The sequence below is a fragment of the Bos grunniens genome, chromosome 2 (assembly GCF_055505025.1).
Source record: "Bos grunniens cultivar Pamir isolate PY7600 chromosome 2, Bosgru_T2T1.0, whole genome shotgun sequence".
In the NCBI taxonomy this organism is placed as follows: domain Eukaryota; kingdom Metazoa; phylum Chordata; class Mammalia; order Artiodactyla; family Bovidae; genus Bos; species Bos grunniens.
In genome coordinates, this window is record NC_141166.1 from 43,222,373 (window position 1) to 43,242,817 (window position 20,445).

At 40.1% G+C, this 20,445-nt stretch overlaps 1 protein-coding gene across 14 annotated transcripts in view; it reads right to left on the reverse strand.

Annotated features, from left to right (window-relative positions):
• Positions 1 to 20,445, reverse strand: part of PARD3B (par-3 family cell polarity regulator beta) — a 1,159,019-nt gene that overhangs the window by 350,173 nt on the left and 788,401 nt on the right. Inside the window, exon 17 of one of the 14 annotated variants that reach the window (XM_086344531.1) lies at positions 1 to 20,445. This exon is cut by the window's right edge and continues 32,141 nt beyond it. The exons of the other annotated variants lie outside the window; for them this stretch is intronic. The gene's annotated coding sequence lies outside the window, so the exon portion shown is untranslated. 14 annotated transcript variants of the gene reach the window in all.

The following is a 20,445-nucleotide window of genomic DNA, read 5'->3' on the forward strand; positions in this document are numbered from 1 at the left end:
TTTTTATTTTAGATTAAACTTACTGAAAATTTTGTGTGTGTGTTTTTTTTAGTAGTTTCCCCTGGAGGCTAAATGCCTTATATGCTTTAATAGATATCATTGCAAATCCATTAGCCCAGAAAAAAAATTCCCATAATATATAAATGTATAATTTCCCAAATTATGTTATCTGTGCTGTGTCCATAATGGGCCTAATTACCTTCTTGCCTATCTCAATATTCCAAATATTGATCATCATTCCAAGCTTATCGCAGTGCCCTGTTTCCTATTCATTACTGCAGGGCATAATGTAATCTGGTTTATATGTTATCTGCTGACATTTGGGTCTCAGTTCTTTTACTGGCAATTTCCAAGTTCTCTAGGAGAAGAGTTTATTTTTTATTTTTCCTTTTAAGTCTCATAAATCTCGGGGTCTAATCATTTCCTGAAATTCATGTCAAAATATTCAATAATGAACTTCTCATTAAGAGTTATATATTTGTATAATCTCTCCTACTCTGACTCTAAACATTGTCTATTTTAAAGTGAAAAGATCTAGAGAAAATTATGGGAAGATTAGGTGGACAAATACAACAAATGATTTGATTATAAATGTGGGCATGGCCCTCCAAGTGACTCCACATCTACACTAAGTGTTGCTGTACACTTTACTTTTCTTCACTAAAAAATCTCTCTTATTTATAAATGGAAAGTCAAAACCTGATGCCATATTTTGCTTTTTTTTTTCCTGGACTCAAATTACATCCAACAAATGTAATAAATGGTAAATTTACTATACTTAAAATATTCTGATGACAATCTCCTGTCTTTTTATTTTTTAACTTTGTGGATAAGAAAATGGATGCTGTGGTTCAATTTAGTAGGCAAACTCTTAAAAAAATACATATATTTAAAACCATATCTGAGGAGATTCTGTTAAGGCACCTGGAGAACTCAGTCAAATCCACGGCCCACAGACTGGTTTGTTGTAATCTTTTGTTTTCTCTCTGCCTTGTCAGGATAACTCTACCAGATTAAAAACAACAACAGTACCCCCAAACTGGCATTCAGGATAATAACAAGTTTAAAAATTATACAAACAGCATTGTTGTCTGGAAGGAAATGTGAATACTTAAAGAAGAAAAAAAACATAACTTTTATTATTTAAGTGGGGGAAAAAAAAAAAACACCTCACTTAAGAGTCAAATGAACTGATTAAAGAGGCCAGCTTTCCTACCTGTGGAATGGGATCAGTAGGATGGATGAACGCCACCTACCGTTTTCTGTCTTGCTGATCTTGGTATCCTCAGTGCAGAGAAGTACTGAATAAACATTTGTTGTAGGGATAAAGGAAGGTACAAGTGAAGAGGCGTGAGAGCATGGGGACCACGCTCCACCCTAGTGCTGTGACGCTACAGGGAGTTTACCCCATGATTGCTTTACTCCCTCAACGTTCACTCACAGCCTCTTGTTTTCACTAATATAACCCTAGGTTTTTTGGTCCTATTTTCAAGGATCTAATTATTTCTACCCTCCTTATAATTACTCTCTCATCTCTATGCTTTGTCTTTTTCTACTAGTCATTCCTTTCAACTTAACTTCTCTCTTTGTGATATTAACCTTTTCTGCTATTTCCCTGTCCTTATGCACACTTTGAATAGTCTTATTTTTCCCCACTGCCAAGAATACATTTATTCTCCTTCCAAGTCCTCCTTGTATGTCTTGCTAACAGGCTTTTCATTCCAAACACAAATGGTTTCAGTGATTTTTTTTCCCCCACCTCATTCTTTTTACCACTTATTCTTTGTATGGCTTACTTCAATAGCACCTCTTTCTTCTGCTTTTGATTGTTGAGTGGTTTATGCCTTACGTGGGTTGTATAATGCCATACTCTCAAAATAAAGTACACTAAGAAGAATTCTAATAAGTTTCTTAAAAAACTATTAGCATACCAAAAAGGTCAAACTGATTGATTTCTTGGATGGTACCCACATGAAGATATTTTTACATGATGTTGTATAAACTGGGTACCTGTATTTTTTGAGGGCCCGAAATTATTTTTATACTTTTGCTTTATTCATTTCTCCCCTTTTTATAGCTAATGGACTGCACTAAAAAGAAAAAAAAAAACAACTGAAATTTTCAATTACTATTTTCAGAACTGATAGAAAGTAAGGTTTTATACCTTTGAATAACAATTATACGATTATATGTAATGAGAATATTCAGTAATACAAATGAGTGAGTGAGTGAAAGTTGCTCAGTTGTGTCCAACTCTTTGTGACCCCATGGACTATACAGGTTTTAGAATTCTCCGGGCCAGAATACTGGAGTGGGTAGCCGTTACCTTCTCCAGGGGATCTTCCCAACCCAAGGATGGAACCCAGGTCTCTCGCATTGCAAGCGGGTTCTTTACCAGCTGAGCCACAAGGGAAACTCCCAGTAATATGAATAACAACCTCTTAAGAGGTGCACTTCAACCTAGGTTCAATCTACTGGTAAAACTTCAAGTTAAAAATCAAGTCAGCCATCAATGAGTATTTACTGACTAGTTTTTGTCACTCAGAACTGTGCTAAGTCCTAAGAGGAATAGAAGGCAAGTGAAATAGTAACTAACATTTCCCTGTTGCTTTATAATTTATAAAGTTCTTTCCTGTACAAAATGAAGCCACATCTTACACCATTGATCTTATTCAAATTCAAATGTTTTTTTCATGTCCAGAGAGAGCTACAAAGAAGGAGAGGAAGGAGGAAGGGTTGCATAAAATATACTCACCATTGCTTTCAATGAGAGTGTGCCCCAGTATGTGTCTAGGAGAGGGCGGAAGTCAAGAGAAATGAATTGTTCCTGTGAATCTCTGATTTTTTTTTTACCCTGGGTAAACATTTTATTTTTTTAATAGAGATATAACTGATATATAATGATATAAGTTTAATGATGCAATGTATCAAGGACATGCTAAGTTGCTTTAGCTGTGTCTCTTTAAAACCCTGTGGACTGTAACCCTCCAGGCTCATCTGTTTATGGGATTCTCCAGATAAGAATACTGGAGTGGGTTGCCATGCCCTTCTCCAGGGGATCTTCCCCACTCAGGGATCGAATCCTCATCTCTTCAGTCTCCTGCACTGGCAGGCGGATTCTTTACCACTAGCACCACTGGGAAGCCCCAGGTTCATCTTTAACATCTTAGGGAAAAATCCGAACAAAACTTTTTGGTCAACCCAATATTTGATACATACATATTTGATTTTGATACATACATACTTACATTTTGACTTGATGTGATACATGTATATATTGTAAAATGATTCCACAACAAGGTTCATTATTGCCTTCATCTCCTCACATTATTACCTCTTGTGTGTATGTATGATGAGAACACTTAGGATCTACTCTTTTAGCAACCTTCAAGTATATAATACAGTGTTGTTAACTACAGTTACCATGCTGTACATTGATCCCCAGCATTTATAACTAAGTTTGTAGCCTTTGACCAACATCCTTTCTCATTTTCCCCATCGTTCAGCTCTTGGCAACCACCATTCTACTCTTTGTGTCTATAAGTATGGGTTTTTCAGAGTCACATATAAGTGAGATCATGCAGTATTTGTCTTTCTGATTTATTTCAGTTAGCGTAATGCTCTCAAGGCCATGTTGTCACAAATGGCAGGGTTTCTGTCTTTTTTTATGGTGAAGTAACATTCCACTGTATATGTAGGTATTTATGTGTGTGCATGCATGTGTATGTATATATGTGTGTGTGCATATAAATGTATGTATGTATGTGTGCGTGTGTGTGTATGTATTCAGTTCAGTCGCTCAGTTGTGTCCGACTGTTTGCGACCCCATGAATCGCAGCACGCCAGGCCTCCCTGTTCATCACCAACTCCCGGAGTTCACTCAAACTCACATCCATCGAGTAGGTGATGCCATCCAGCCATCTCATCCTCTGTTATCCCCTTCTCCTCCTGCCCACAATCCCTCCCAGCATCAGAGTCTTTTCCAATGAGTCAACTCTTCACATGAGGTGGCCAAAGTACTGGAGTTTCAGCTTTAGCATCATTCCTTCCAAAGAAATCCCAGGGCTGATCTCCTTCAGAATGGACTAGTTGGATCTCCTTGCAGTCCAAGGCACTCTCAAGAGTCTTCTCCAACACCACAGTTCAAAAGCATCAATGCTTTGGCGCTCAGCTTTCTTCACAGTCCAACTCTCACATCCATACATGACCACTGGAAAAACCATAGCCTTAACTAGACGGACCTTTGTTGGCAAAGTAATGTCTCTACTTTTGAATATGCTATCTAGGTTGGTCATAATTTTCCTTCTATATCACATTTTCTTTTTCCATTCATCCATTGATGGACACTTGGGTTGTTCCATATCTTGGCTATTCTGAATGAAGCTGCAATAAATGTGGGAATATAAATACTTCTTCAAAACAGTGATTTCATTTCTTAGGATATACATCCATAAGTGGAAGTGCTGGGTCACATGATAGTTCTATTTTTAATGTTTTGAGAAACCGCTATACTGCTTTCCAGACTAGTGCACACAGCCATTCTAACAGTTATGAGGTAATGGTCTCTGCTTGCTGTTCCTACTATGAGTATCTTATCAGAGACAGTGTAATTCTCAGGTTTTAAGATTTTTATCTTTCATGATTTTATATTCTTGGGCTCCAAAATCACTGTAGACTGTGACAGCAGCCATGAAATTAAAGACGCCTGTTCCTTGGGGAAAAAGCTATGAAAAACCTAGACAGTGAATTAAAAAGCAGAGACATCACTTTGTCTTTGGGTCAGGAAGATCCCCTGGAGGAGTGCATGGCAACCTACTCTAGTATTCTTGCATGGAGAATCCCATGGATGAGGAGACTGGTGGGCTTTGGTCCATAAGGTCACAAAGATTCAGAAACGACTGAAGCCACTTAGCATGCACGCAAGCACATGGTAGTTAGGTTATCTGATACAGATCTTGAACCTGGCATGCAGTAAATATTTAGTAAACATTAGTTTGTACCATATGCCTTCTTTCATGAGCAATGTTTACAGTCATTAGGAGGATTATCTACAACCAAGATGATGCCAGGAAAATTTCTGTTTCTATATCCATACATTGTGGGCCCAAGTCATCATTAGCTTTGAATTTTCACTCTTTATTCAAAACTTCTACCTTTTCTGTTTTGTATTGTTTAATTGTTTTCCACTTTCAATAGCCCCAGTAAGCTTATTTCTTAAGAGGCATTTTCCAAAAAGAAGCCAGATGTTAAAATAACTTGATAAAAAGAACCATGTCAGGGACAGCAAATAAAGAGCCAGTAAGTCTTTTTCACCAGCCAAGTGATTCCTCTCTCTCAGACTGACCCATGACACCATCAACACGATGGCAAAACAGACGAGGTTATAGGTTTTGGGGATCAGTAGTCAATAGGCATCTCTCTAAATGACAGAGCTGACATACAGCAGGGCTCAGGGCTGGAGTAGTTTAGACTTGGGGAAGTCGAGAGAAGAGAAAGCACACTGTGATCTCAAGTCTTAGGATAAGCTCATGAATGAAGTGTCCTCATTCACTTCAGTTGTGTCCGACTCTTTGCGACCCCACAGAGGGTGGCCTACCAGGTTCCGCCATCCATGGGATTTTCCAGGCCAGAATACTGGAATGGGCTGCCATTTCCTTCTCCAGCGGACCTTTCCAACCCAGGGATCGAACCCGGGTCTCCGTCATTGCAGACAGACGCTTTACTGTCTGAGCCACCAGGGAAGCCCGTCCTCATGAATGAATGTCCTCAAAGATGGATCGAATACATGGGGAAAGTAGGATGTGGACACTCTACTGCAAGAGAAAAGCACGAGGAGAAGTCCTGACATGCCCGCTGTGGAACACAGGATGAATGATCAGCAAGGGGAAACTGGGACCTGACAGGAAGTAAGTGTGGGGACAAAGGAGGAAGTGAGATAAGAAGGGCCTCAAAATTGGGCTAAGAAGGCTAGACTCAGAGCAGGGGGCAATCGGAAGCTTTTTAAAGTTTTTCACCAGAGGAATGGCTTGATAATACTGTTATTGTGAGAAAAGATAATTTGGAAGAAGCTTACAGGACAAATTAGAGGAAAGATTGAAGTATTATACAATAATAGAACTCACTGCTCATAAAATACCTTTCTATTTACTTTCTTCCTTTTTACAATTATAACTTCAGGCTTTTGTGAAACAATTTCTTCAGAAACATTTTTAGTGTGTTAGTCATCTGTCCTCACAGTGAACAGACTACTGTCCTCAGATCTTTCTTTGATCAAGTGGGAAAGGCTAAAGAAACATATACCAGTCTACTGGGAGGTGAGGGGTGCTCATGGTTGAGCCTCTGGGGATGGGTAGGAAGGAGCATTGCCTGTCGCCCTAAGCCTCCTCCTCGTATGGCTAAGCTGTGACTGTCACAGTCAGACCCAGTGCTCTCTCTTCTTTAGCACACTTTACTATGTTTTGTAATATATAATGATTAATGGGCAGTAAAACTAATAACATGGGGACACACAAAATAAATGAGGTAGCAAATATGAAAAGGAAGTCCCATTTAATATTGTTGTGAAATCTGACAACACGCTGGAGTTTCCCTGTAACTCAGCTTGAGGAGCCCTTGCCAGCAGGAATCAAGGTTACAAGAAGGTGGTATTTCCATTAATAACTCTCTCTTGGGGAAATCTATGATCAATCTATTTTGTACTGAAATTCTTGCTGGGTTGTAGTGAAATGTCAGGAGTACCTGGAAATGTTGTTTTACTGACTCAGAGAAGCTCATGGAGAAAGAGCACCACTTTCTCCAGTTATTCTGATCTGTCCTTTCTACCTCCCCCTACTATTGATATCCATTCTTTTTTCTTCCTACCCTGTATCCACTATTCCACCTAGAAGGAGTATCCTGATTTTCTTTGGTTTACTACACCTCCCCTACTCTCACCCAGAAGTGTGCCTCTAACCCAGGCATGCCTAGCCATTTCATCCCTCTGGTTGGCTCAGGAGTATATTGTTGGAATACTTGGAACTAATCCTTGAAGAATGATTAGGAAAAAGTCATCTTGTTTGCTACTGGGATTATTGGGAGGATAAACCTGGGGCTGCTGTTAACCATCTTGTTTTTCTACAAAGAGATGCACTAAAACTGTGTGTGTGAGAGAGAGTATTGTTCATATAGGCCCTGCTGCTGCTGCTGCTAAGTTGCTTCAGTTGTGTCCGACTCTGTGCGACCCCACAGACGGTAGCCCGCTAGGCTTCTCTGTCCCTGGGATTCTCCAGGCAAGAACACTGGAGTGGGTTGCCATTTCCATCTCCAATGCATAGAGATCCACCCATATCTTTATGTAGATGCTCCTCTGAACTTTTAAGTTACTTGTGTCAACAAATTAGCTTCCTTGCAAGAGCCAGAATGAAATTTGTTTCTTTCAATTGTAACTTATGGTCTTGATTTAACACTCTATTCTCCAATTTTTCCTTCATATAAACACGTGCTAGTTATTCTAACTCAGGTCTTCTGACAGATACTTGGGAAGCAGGGAAGACTCTTTCTTGGCTATACCACTGGTGAAGGGAACATAAGTACAGAGTTGGTAACAGCAGTGAGAAGCATGTCTGTTGGTGGACATATTCTAGGGTGAGTTTTAGGAGGGACAAATCCCCCAACAATGAGAAGAGTTGCATTAGATTCACCTGTTCAGCTTGGCCCCTGACTCCTCCATAAAGAGAGGACCATTCTCTAGATGATTACTAATAATTATAGGCCTATTACTAATTGTTATACACTTTAGAAAAAAAACAGAAAGGCTTCCAAAAGTTGAATACAATCAATTCTTACTATGGTTGACCAAGGGTTCAAACAAGGTACCTACAACTGGATTTTGACAATATAAGAGTAAATGTGATATCACTTTTAAGCGCCTGTCCTTCTATTGTATTCCTGGGGCCACTCAACAGAGACTTCATATTTGGGAAGAGGCAGAGCTGCCCCACAGGGAGAAGGTGTTTCTTTCTGGAGGGGGGCATGTGCTGTATGGGTGTGTTTATCTTAAGCTTCTCTTTCATAGAATTTCTAAACTGTGAATTAGGAACTTCTCTGTAAACTGAGTGGGGCTTCCCTCATAGCTCAGTTGGTAAAGAATCCGTCTGCAATGCAGGAGACCCTGGTTTGATTCCCAGGTTGGGAAGACCCCCTGGAGAAGGGATAGGCTACCCACTCCAGTATTCTTGGGCTTCCCTTTTGGCTCAGCTAATGAAGAATCCACTTGCAATGCGGCAGACTTGCATTAGATCCCTGGTTTGGGAAGATCCCTTGGAGAAGGGAAAGGCCACCCACTCCAGTATTCTGGCATAGAGAATTCCATAGACCGTATAGTTCATGGGGTCGCAAAGAGTCAGAAACAACTGAGAGACTTTCACTTTCACTTTTTGTAAACTGAGTAAGAAAATGATGGACTAGAAGCAAATGGCCTTGGGTGGTTAGCAATAAAGACTTTGACGTAAGAGGCATCTTGGGTATGGACTTGGAAGACCTTGGGTCTCAGCAAGCTGTTTAACCTTTCTGGGCTTCAGTTTCTTCATCAGTAAAAGTGGAAAAATGAAAAAGATTATATTGAGGGTGATAATGATGGTGACAGTATAAACACCCACTGTCACTATACTAGGCATGTTCTGAGTACTTTTACAAAGATATTCCTTAACTCAAGTATATGAGGTACATACTATGGTTAGCTCCATTGTAGAGTTGAGGAAACTGAAGCACAGGCAGGTGAAGTTAACCTGTCTAAGTTAACAGTGGTGCTAATTTCATGGATTTTTATTGTGATCAGATGTAATTACCTATGTTCAAGAAAGTAGCAAAGCTGCAACATACTATATCTATCTATCTATCTATATATATATATACACACACAACATGGGTGAGACATGACAACAGAGGCCCATGGAGGGGTGGCAAGCCCACCGATCAGTCTCCTGTAGAGAAGTCATTAGGGGCTGGGGGAGCACAGAGATGAAGGACAGAGACAGCACAAAGTGAGTGAAGCAACCAGGTGACCAGGCGCATGACTGATCCCACTGGATCAGAGACATGAAGTCTCTGAAGTCTGAGGCCCTGTGCCCAAACACAGTTCCTTGAACACACTCGTTCTTTGCTACAGATGATAAACAAGGAGGGGATTTCGAACTGTACCACATATTAGGTGGGACTCATTTTCTCTTAGTGTGTATGGCCTAAGGACCTAAAACTGGGATGGATTTTTTGTTTTGGTTCAACAACAATAACAGTAGCTAATCTTTATCTAGAACTTATTATGTGATAGGCTCTGTGCCAAATGTTTGTCATCTGAACAATGCCCCAGCAAGGAGGTATGATCATTCTTCGCTTTTCACCAAAGTCAGTCTTCCAGACCAGAAGCCCCAGTTCTGTTCCAAACATTGTTGTTCTTCATAGCTCAGTCGTGTCCGACTCTTTGTGACCCCATGGACTGTGGCACGCCAGGCTTCCCTGTCCTTCACCATCTCCTGGACCTTGCGCAAATTCATGTCCATTGAGTCAGTGATGCCATCCAACCATCCTTGTTGTCCCCTTCTCCTCCTGTCCTCAATCTTTCCCAGCATCAGGGTTTTTTCCAATGAATTGGCTCTTTCATCACATGGCCCAGGTATCAGTGCTTCAGTCTCAGCATCAGTCCTTGAATATTCAGGGTTGATTTCCTTTAAAACAGCCTGGTTTGATCTCCTTGCTGTTCAAGGGACTCTCAAGATTCTTTTCCAACACCACAAACATGACAGAATCCTTTTCTACTTTTAATAATTAATTATAATAAAAACAAAAAAGTATGGCTTTTCTAAAAAGTGCTTATGTCTAAAAAGAAAGCACTACTTGGTTCACAGCTAATATATAATATAATATAACAACAACAACCAAAAACAGCTACTTTTGTCCTTATTTTTAAATCAATTTTTGAGCACACTGTCATATTTTTATATTCCCTGCCTAGTTCTGGAGAAGAATTTAGGAAGGAGCTTGTGGTGCATCATTAAATAGTTTTTCCCATCATCTTATGACTGAGTTATGGGCACTAGATATAGCCATGGGGGGGCATGAAATAAGTGTTTATGGTGATTTAAAAGACCAATTATAAGCCTTTGCCTTATTCCTTACTCAGCACCCTGCACAGGATGTAAAAACTTCAGTGAAAAAAATACCACATTAGAAATTTTAGCTGAGCAGAACGTTGGTTTTCAGTTAGACTTATAGAAGAGAAAACATTAGGATACCATTAACAGCTTTAGAGCAATGGAGGCCAAGTGGGATTGTTTTCTATTATTATTATTACCACCATTAGTGGGTCAGAGCCTTCCAAGGGAGAAGAGGTGGGGACAACCCAGACACTTTCAATACAGCATTAACTCTTTCAGGTCAAAAGGGGCCCATTTAGTGGACTGTAGCCGTCATTTAATAAATGACAGCCTTGTGGCCTCAAAGAATTTATCTCCTGTCCAAAGAGTCTCACTTACATACTCCTATTTTCTGTACTCTATCCCACTAAATATTCCAGTTAGAGAAAAGGTTAATTTGCAGATAATTATCAAGGGAGTGTGGGAATGTTTTTTAAGGCAGAAAAACAAAAATAACCCATCACAACACATCAGCCACTGTGTGCAGATCTGGCAAAGGATAAGGAGCCTCATGAAGTAACAGAATTAAGATGAAAAATTAGAGGTGTGAGAGGGAACTATTTTCTTTCAAGGGATGTACCTTCTGACATAATTTTTTTTTCCTGTTGCTTGCTTTGTGCAGTTTATATGCGACTAAGTACAGCCAATCCTGTCTCTTTTCAAAAGTTAATGTCAGAGACTAAAATAATCTGCTTTCTTGATTTAATTGCATAGTTTAACCTCTGACATAACCTTTTAATTCACACCATGACAGCCAACCCAATGGAAAGTTTTTCTAGAAATCTGAGTAACTTCCCCAAGGTAACAACGGCTTTCCCTCTTGTGGGTGTAGGGGAAAACAGTCCACCCAGATCATTAAATACACCCTGGCTGTCTGGCTGCAGAAGAGGCCTGCTTACTGCAGGGAAATTCATTAGAATATCTAGAAGTGGGGTGCATAGGGATGTAAATGTACTTAATACTATTGAACTGAACACTTAAAGAGAGTGATGGTAAATTCATGTTATGTACATTTTACTATAATTTTAAAAAAATTTTGATGCATAGTTATCAAAAAAAGGTATTGGTCACATGACAGTTTGGATAAAGAATATGTTTAGATCTACCTTGATTAAAAAAGGTTTTTAAAAAAGAACACAGTAAAAGTTTTGTTGCTGTTTAGTGCACTGAATTCAATCACATTTAGGGAACAGAATTAATAAGAAAGCCTAGCTCCTTATAATGCTAGGGCAGAAGTCTTTGGCCACAGTCATGTAAAGATCCCACACTCTAAAGGCTTTTGGCTTTAATATGAAGACCAAACAATTCTCTGGATACAATGGGCCTTTATTCAACTGAGTTTAGGCAATTTCTTAAACTGAAAGATAGTAAAATTCTGATGTTCTTTTAACCCTGATTTTTTTTTTTAATTACTAAGAACATTTCTCCTATTTTAGAGATTTAAGAAATATGATTTGGGGAAGCAACTTAATTTTAAGAAGACATTTAAATCTATTCCATTTTTCTTACTTAAGTTGGTGAAATATCCAGAGAAGAGACAAATATTAAGGTTTATCTTTTAAGTTTCACTCAGATTATTGAAAATAGCTGTCCTCTTAAAATGCTTGGACAGAAGTCTCTGGCCAGAGGTTGTATAATGATTCTTAAGAAGACCCTCATTAAGGAAAAAAAGGCAGAGATTGGTAAAGTAAAATAACAAACCAAGCCCAAACACATATCATTTTGGATTAAATTCTTCTGCAGAGAAAGATGTTCCAAGCACATATCATTATGGTTCAAATTCCTCTGCAAACAAATATAAAGTGAAGATGGAGGGGATCTCATTTCTCTTTTGTCAGAGGTGTTTTTATTTAAATTATTTCAATATGAGTTTTTCTCTTTGTAGCTCGAGTTTTTTTTCCCTATGGTAAAATGATAATTTTTTGCTTAGATAACCTCACTAATGCTGTATTAGAGTTTTGCTGCATGATCAAATAAAAAGAGGTCTAAGGGTTGAGAAAAGAAAACTTGTTTAAACAAGCATCTCTGATAATGAGAAAACTGATGGGAAATTTTCTACAAAGCAGACCAAAGCTACTGGTGTGCATAAGTTAAAACCAGGAAGCCACAACATAGAATTAAGTTTCTTCCTCAACTCCAAATATAAGGCATTCTTACCTAGTGATGCATTTCAGGAATAAACTCATATATAATTTATCCTTTTCTTCTTTTTATGGAAAATTAGACTCTTTAAAGGGTATACACCTGGCCAGGAGGTTTATGACTGGGCTATTTCAAGATGAAATGGTTTTGATTTGCGGAATGACATAAAACAGTTCCCTGTCCTTGGAGGATAGGTCGTGGTATCTTCAAAGAGTTGAGAACTGACATTCTAGAGTCTCTCCTAGATCTTGTTCAAATCAGTCTGTGACGGAAAGCATATATTTTCACAGTATAGGTGAGAAAGTCAGTCTTGGTTTGTTTTAATTCCAGAAATTAAGGTTGTGCCTAAGACCCTGGAACATGCAGATCAGGGCAGTTGTGTGAGTGGCGTTGCCAGTCAGTCTCTGACTCCACCCTGCTCTTTGGTTACCTGGTATTCTGTTCCTTGTTTCCCAGCTGTGCTTAGTATCTGAGATGCTAAAGTAAATGTTTATTTAACATGATCAACCCCAGTCCTTTTCTCCTTAGGCCTGCCCCTTCTTTCCTGCACCTGTCTGCTCTCGCATCATGGAATCCTGTACACTTGAAATGTTTATGACTTCATTGATAGCTGTGTGCACCCCTCCCTGGCAGTTGAGCAGCCAGTCTCATTTAAGAAGCCCTAAATATTGCTGCCACGGGTGACACGAGAGCATCGAGAATGGTGGAGCTCAACTAATAAAAAGGCTTTCACAGCATTTCAGCCTGTGCTCATAAGTAAAGTTAAAATTTATGGCTTTTAAAATACTGGATCTGGAAGAGGTCAGGTTAAACGGCTGCTAGTAATAAAAGGAATCAATACACCACAGCATCTTGAAACAGCCAGCAAACTAAATAAACACTTCATCCAAATCCACTTGGCCCTGAATTAAAAGAACATAAAATACTGTATTTATTTGGTTTGTTCCCCATCCATCAAGAGCTTGCCTCTCTAGGCCTCAACAAATTCTATCCAAGACAAGTATCAAACGTTTGCTAGCCAAATGGCAATTAGAGGACATGTCAAGGCTCTGGGTAATTAACTAAGTGTTAACTTTATCAGGGAAACACTTGTAGATGAGTTTACTCCAAACACACAAATAAGACAAACAGCCTGGCGTGGGTAGACAGCAGATTTCCTGATACTTATTTACAAAACTGACACTGAAATTTGATATCCCCTGAGAACCAAAGCCTTCCCTTAGGAAAAAAAGGAAAGAAAAAAGAAGGAAAAAAAAAGTGTTTTTCAATAGTTCCTTTCTCTCACTCTGGACTCTGAAACCTAATCTAGATTTTTAGAATGGAAAATTAAGCCATGTGCAATAAGGAACAAAATAACAAGTCAGAAAGCTTAGGACAATGTAGATTAAGCTGGAAAGAGGAAAAAAAAATAGTGAATTTAAAAGCAGGGGAAGGAAAGACTATCCTTTTGATGACTTTTCTTTTATGCTACAAATTATCTAAGGCACAAAAATGCCATCTACTTTCCTTTGGTGACAAGTAGCTTAATAATCTGTTAATGTTATTTTCCTGTTCAAAAGTTCATGCATGGGGAAGAGGAGTGGTGACCGTATTTTGTCCTAAAGCCATCCCCACCCCCCGCCCTCTGCACCGGAAGGTATTATATGAAAGCTATTTATGTCAGAAAGAGGCGACTGCTATTCATCCCTTCAGACAGAAGAAATCCTGACACAAAGGGACGCTTTTACCCTTCTCTAATAGCTTACGGTTTAATATTTTAAATGTATTTTTGCTTTTCATGGTTCAGCACGAAGTAAGGCTCTGGAATGAAAATAAGTGATCACAGTTTATAGACATAACAGGTCAAAAAAGGGACTCTTCTTTTCCGTAGCTTCAGGCTGTATTTAGACTCCCTGCTGGGAATAATTTTGGATTGCAGAGACCCAGCTTTATGGTCAGAAACACTGTGGAGAACTTACTTCCCAGAATGGGCTTCTCTGGTCTGGTTTGACTATCAGGAAATGAGAAATGTTCTCTAAGCAGGGGTTCACTTTAGGGAAGCGATGCCCTTTTACTGAAAGGGTACTGGCTGAGCCCCTGAAAGCAGCCTTCATCCTCGGAGGGGTCCTGCACGTTGTGAAATGATTCAAAAGTTTTCAGAGTTTTGGGGGAAGGCTCCACATTTGTTGGTTGTTTTAAAAATCAGATTTGAAAGTACTGTTTTATAAATTGTCTTTCTGAATAGAAAACAACATGCCACTCTAGAAGTCGCCAATGGTAAATTTGTGTTTAGCAGCGGTCAGCTACTTTTAAATTGCTGTGTGTATGCTGGGATAAAGGGGCTTCCCTGGTGGCTCAGTGGTAAAGAATCCACCTGCCAATGCAGGAGATGCGGGTTCAAACCCTGGGTTGGGAAGATCCCCTGGAAAAGGAAATTGCAACCCACTCTAGTTTTCTTGCCTGGAGAATCCCATGGAGAGAGGAGCCTGGTAGGCTACAGTTCAAGGAGTCACAAAAAGGTTGGACATGACTTAGCGACTGAACAACAACAATAAATTCTAAGGTCTAAACTTCAAAACAAATAAAAGCAGTGATTTAAAGAGAAATTCTGTTCCATGTGGTAAGACAATCACTTAGCTTGCCCTTCGGATAACTGGATATTTGTTGCTGTTGTTCAGTTGCTAAGTCGTGTTTGACTCTTTGCGACCCCATGGACCACAGCACGCCAGGCTCCCCTGTCTTTCACCATCTCCTGGAGTTTGTTCAAACTTATGTCCACTGAATCGATGATGTCATCCAACTATCTCATCCTCTGCTGCCCCCTTCTCCTTTTGCCTTCAATCTTCTTCAGCATCAGGGTCTTTTCCAATGAGTTGGATATTTAAATAATGCCAATGTGAAATTATGACAAATGTACATACTTAGCAAAAAACTGAAAATATACTAGACCACAATGAGGAAAACCAGTAAGAGAGGAAATACATGCATGGGATGAGGCCTCCAACACTGGAGGTGGTGAGGATGGCAGAAGTAGGAAGTAAGGTAGAGTTACAACTTGAGAAAGTTAGAGAAACTACGGGTTTCCAATGTTTTGGAAAGTCTGAATAAAACATTAAAAAGGAAAAACTAAAATGTAGTTAATCCTGAAAGTGGAAGGAGAGGATGACTGGCAATGCTGCTACTATTTATTTTGGCCGTTCTTCTCAAAGGTGATGATGAATTTTGGAAAAAGGTTAGTAGAATTAAGGGAGTTAGAAAGTGACTGTCACTTTATAAATTTCAGTAGCTTCTGGAAGTTCTGAATTGGAGTTCAATTCAAGTTTCTTAAGGAAGAATATGGCCAAAATTTTTCATTCTCACAACTGCAGGAAGCTCATAGAAAAATCAAATTTATTAAATTTATTGAGAAAGAGTCTCACTGAGCCTCATGAGTGCCCAGCAATTGTTTTACTCATTTCTCTTTAAGTAGCTAAAGCTTGTCACACAGCAGCTGACTCAAAACCTGCCATTATAACAAGTCCCCTTATTCCTATATATTTCCCTTCATTCCCAAAACTTAAAAAACAAAAAACAAATTCGGAGTCTCTCCTTTCTCAGATTCAGAAACAGTCTTTGTTTCTGCTTCCATCCTGTCTTCTGAACTTCATGCCCAATTAAAGGAGACCCCTTCCCTCTCCTTTCTGGACCGATCAGTCATCCTGGCTCTCTCCATCTCTTTAGAGATTCTTCCTCTTCACTTAGATTATCTCTTGGGTCTCTCCTATTCAGAAGCTCCTGCAGGTCTTCTAAGTCCTCTCATTTCCCTTCTTTTAATGCCAGGCTGGGTGCATCCAGAGACCTCATCCAAAGAGCCTACTTTCTCCCAGCCTCTGCTTCCTCTGCCATATGGCATCCAGCTCCAGGACTTCCTCAGTGCTCCAAGGTCACCAATTACCTCCTAATTGCCAGAACCAATAAACCTCTCTTAGGCCTTATTTTGTTTGATCTCTCTGCTGCACTCGATCCTTTGCTTAACTCTTTCTACTTGAAATCCTATCCTCCCGCTGTGTCCAGGCCCAGGGCTACCTGGTTATTCTCATAAGATGCCGTTTCTTCTCAGTCTCCTTTACTGATGCCCTTTCTTTCCCCTTTTGCCAAATGTGGGCCTTGTCCGAGATGTAACCCTCAGCTCAGTGCTGTCTTTACGTATTCACATTCACCTTCGGGGCATCTGTTTCCAGGAGTTTTGATCATTTGATCAAATTACTCCTCCAGGCTCCCCACTGCTTTTGGGAGAAAGTCCAAACTCCTTAGGATGGTTTACAAAACGCTTCATGATCTGGTTTCTCACCTCACTTCTCTTTCCCTTCCTTTGCTCTTTCCCCCATATTTCCAAATCTTACCATTTTGAACTAATTGCTGTACTTCAAAGATGCTAGCTCTCTCCTTTGGGTCTTTGTACATTCCGTCTCCCTCTCTAGGATTCTCTTCTTTCCTCCCTGGACAGCTCTGCCTCTACCTGATTTCTTAGACACAACTTCCAGCAGGAGCCTTTTCTAATAACCTCTATGCCAAAAAAAAATAAAAAAGAAAGAAGAGACAGGGAAGCAGTCGGGTTCCTCATTTCTGTTACAATGTCATAAAAACTAGTATGTATTGACTGTCAAGCATTCCTTTAAGCATTGTACATTATTCACAAGATTAATCCTCACCATAAGTCTTGGATGCAAGTGTTATTATTACCATCACTTATATAAAGGGAAAGAAAGAAAGAAAGAGAAGTCGCTCAGTCGTGTGTGACTCTTTGCAACCCCATGGACTGTAGCCCAGCAGGCTCCTCCATCCATGGGATTTTCCAGGCAAAAATACAGGAGTGGGTTGCCATTTCCTTCTCCAGGGGATCTTCCCAATCCAGGGAAAGAGAACCTTGGGCACATAGAGGTTGAGTACCTTATCCCAGGTCACACAGCTCTGAGCGACAGAGGTGAGATTTGAACTCAAGAAATCTGCTTCCAGAGTCAGTGTCCTAAACAGCATGATACAATACCACAGCTCTGATAAATTACACATCTTCTGTACATTGGCAGTCATATATCTGTCTTCCTTACTAAACTCTTTGAAAGCAGGTACAGAGTCAAGGTCAGCTTTTTATCACTGCCCTGCAGAGCGGACAATGAACCATTATTTGTTGTTGGACTAGTTGACTGAGCTTTCCTTACTGTGTAGTCTTAAAGATTTCCCCTCCTTGATTACTTACAGCATGGATTCTTATTTAACTGCCTCCCTGTTGTTGCAATTACATGGATCATTCACCTATAACTATTAACACACAGGGAGGTTGTCCTGTGTGCCAGAAACTGTGCCAGGTGTTCTGTAAGAATCATCTAAATCCTTCTTCACCTATGAGGCTGATATTATTATTTATGTTTTACAGATAAAGCAGCTGTGATTCAGAGTGACTCAGGGTCACAGATTGAACTAGCTGTGGAGCTGGGGCTCCAAAACCAGAAGTGACGACTGCAGGCAGGTCCCCCAAGCAGGACGGCACATTTTCTACCAGCCAAAGTCTTTGGGCTTCTCCTTCTGAGGTTTCATACAGAGTCCAGAGGCACAAGTTGCTGTGTGGTTGCTGCTGATAACTGCTGCCTGCCACGGTTGGGAATCCCTCTTACTTTCCCAAGAGAAACGCTCCCCCGTGTTTCCCAGAGGGGCAGTCTGTGTGCCTGTGGGTGCTGCCCGCTCTCCCACTACCTAAGGCCCCACCTGGGTTCCCTGCTGGTGACTCCCTTCTTCCCTCAGTTCCTCCACAAGGAACACTGAGCTCTGACTCCTTTGTCTTCTTTTAAATTCTTGCAAAAGACCTTTTCTTGGTGCAGCTTTTCACCCGGTCTTTTTGTCCTTTCTTCTACTAAAGATGAATAAGCAGAGAAAAAAGAAAATACCATAAATACTGTATAAATTCGAAGAAGCTGAAGGCCTTTGTTGTTTTTGCCAAAGTCTCCCAGCAGCACATGTCCTGCTGGCTCACCTGAAAAGGACGCTACTGAAATGTTCTCCCATCCAAATTTCCTCTGCCCCTCTGTTCCTTTCAAATATAACTTCCTTTTGTCAGCAGTTAATGTAGACAGTGTGCATGTGTGCTAAGTAGCTTCAGTCCTGTCTGACTCTTTGTGACCCTATGGGACTATAGCCCTCCAGGCTCCACTGTCCATGGGATTCTCCATGCAATTGCCATGCCCTCCTCCAGGGAGATTTTCCCTGTAGCTCAGATGGTAAAGAATCTGCCCGCAATGCAGGAGACCTGGGTTCGATCCCTAGGTTAGGAAGATCCTCTGGAGAAGGGAATGGCAATCCACTCCAGTATTCTTGCCTGGAGAATCCCATGGATAGAGGAGCCTGACTGGCTACAGTTCATGGGGTCGCAAAGAGTCGGATAGGACTGAGCCACTAACCCACCCACCCACCCTCCAGGGCATCTTCCCAACCCAGGGATCAAACCCAAGTCTCATGTCTTCTGCATTGGCAGGCGAGTCCTTTACCACTAGCTAGGGATTCCCAGGTGGCTCAGACAGTAATGTAAACTGCTGCTGCTGCTGCTGCTAAGTTGCTTCAGTCATGTCCAACTCTGTGCGACCCCGTAGATGGCAGCCCACCAGGCTCCTCCGTCCATGGAATTTTCCAGGCAAGAGTACTGGAGTGGGGTGCCACTGCTTTCTCTGGTAATGTAAACTATACAGTTTATTCTGTACATTCCAAATTTTCAGTGAGATAACACCCTATTGAGGAAAACAGCTTCCGTAACGTGTATCAAGACTCTCTCAGGAAACAAGAGTTCTAAGACTAAACAATGACAACCTCACCAACATACCTGAGATGATAACTTCCACTTCCATGAATGTAAACACCAGGCTCACAAGCATTAAGAGCACTTGCATTTCTATTTGCACTGATGTGAAAAAAATTCCTGTTAAGCTTCTCTCTCCTAAGGACATCAAATTGAACTTTTTGTCTACAGCTCTTTTCTGCTGGCGCTTCCCAGGTGGCTCAGTGGTAATGAATTCACCTGCCAATGCAGGAGATGTGGGTTTGATCCCTGGGTCAGGAAGATCTCCTGGAGAAGGAAATGGCAACCCACTCTAGTATGCTTGCCTGGGAAATCCCATGCTTGGAGGGGTCTGGTGGGAAGTACATGGGGTTGCAAAGAGCTGGGCACGACTTAGCAACCAGAAAAACAACAACTTTTCTGCTGATAAAAGAATTCAGGATCAAAAATAACAAAGCTGACCCTAGATTTTTTTTTTGAATACTATTGTGAAATCACAATCACCTGTTTTGGGTGATCCAAAGAGGCAGGCAGCTCCTGGCTTCTATTGCTGTATCTCCTAAATAAATATGTGGAGAGAAGACACACGAACTTGTATTTCATGGTCTTATTAGAATGTGCCTTTTGGAGACTAATTTCTCTTTTCATTATCTTTCTTCTCCCCAAACACACTGCTAATTGTATTTTCAGTGGATGGTAAATACAAGGACGTTTTTGCTAATCCGTGAAACTCAAGGGATTTTCCCTTTCCAATAGGGCACTGAAAGATGCTAACACTGGGCCTCGGAGTCGATTTATGATTATACATTACCTCTTTATTCACTTACTTTCTTCTCAAACAGTCTGCAATCATTCCATAGTTAGCAAGCATTACTCATATTTTTTCCCTCTCATGTCTAAATGTGTATTCAAAAGATACACAAGCAGTTAGAAATCTAGATGCGAGTGGAGAATAAAATTAAAAGCCCTTTGAAATAGCATACAACTCTATAATAAAGGATAATAAAAATCAAGGCTGTAGTAACAATGGAACTGCTTTCAAGATAGTAAAAGAATATTTAGCAGAATGGTACTTCCTCATGTTACCACAGATTTTTTAATAGTTTAAATTACATAGGTAATATTAAGATATACATATTATTGACAACCTGTTGAAAAACCAAGAAGAGAAAATGCTATGGATCATCTTCAAAGTAATATAATGATTTCTGAAGAGGACTTGAAAGTTGCCAAAATTTATATTTGTTACTAATTAAGACAAATATTGTATTTAATAAAAAGACATATTGAAAAAGTCAAAGGTATATTGACATAGCTTCCTAAAAATTGCAGATAAAATTTAAGTAGAACTAA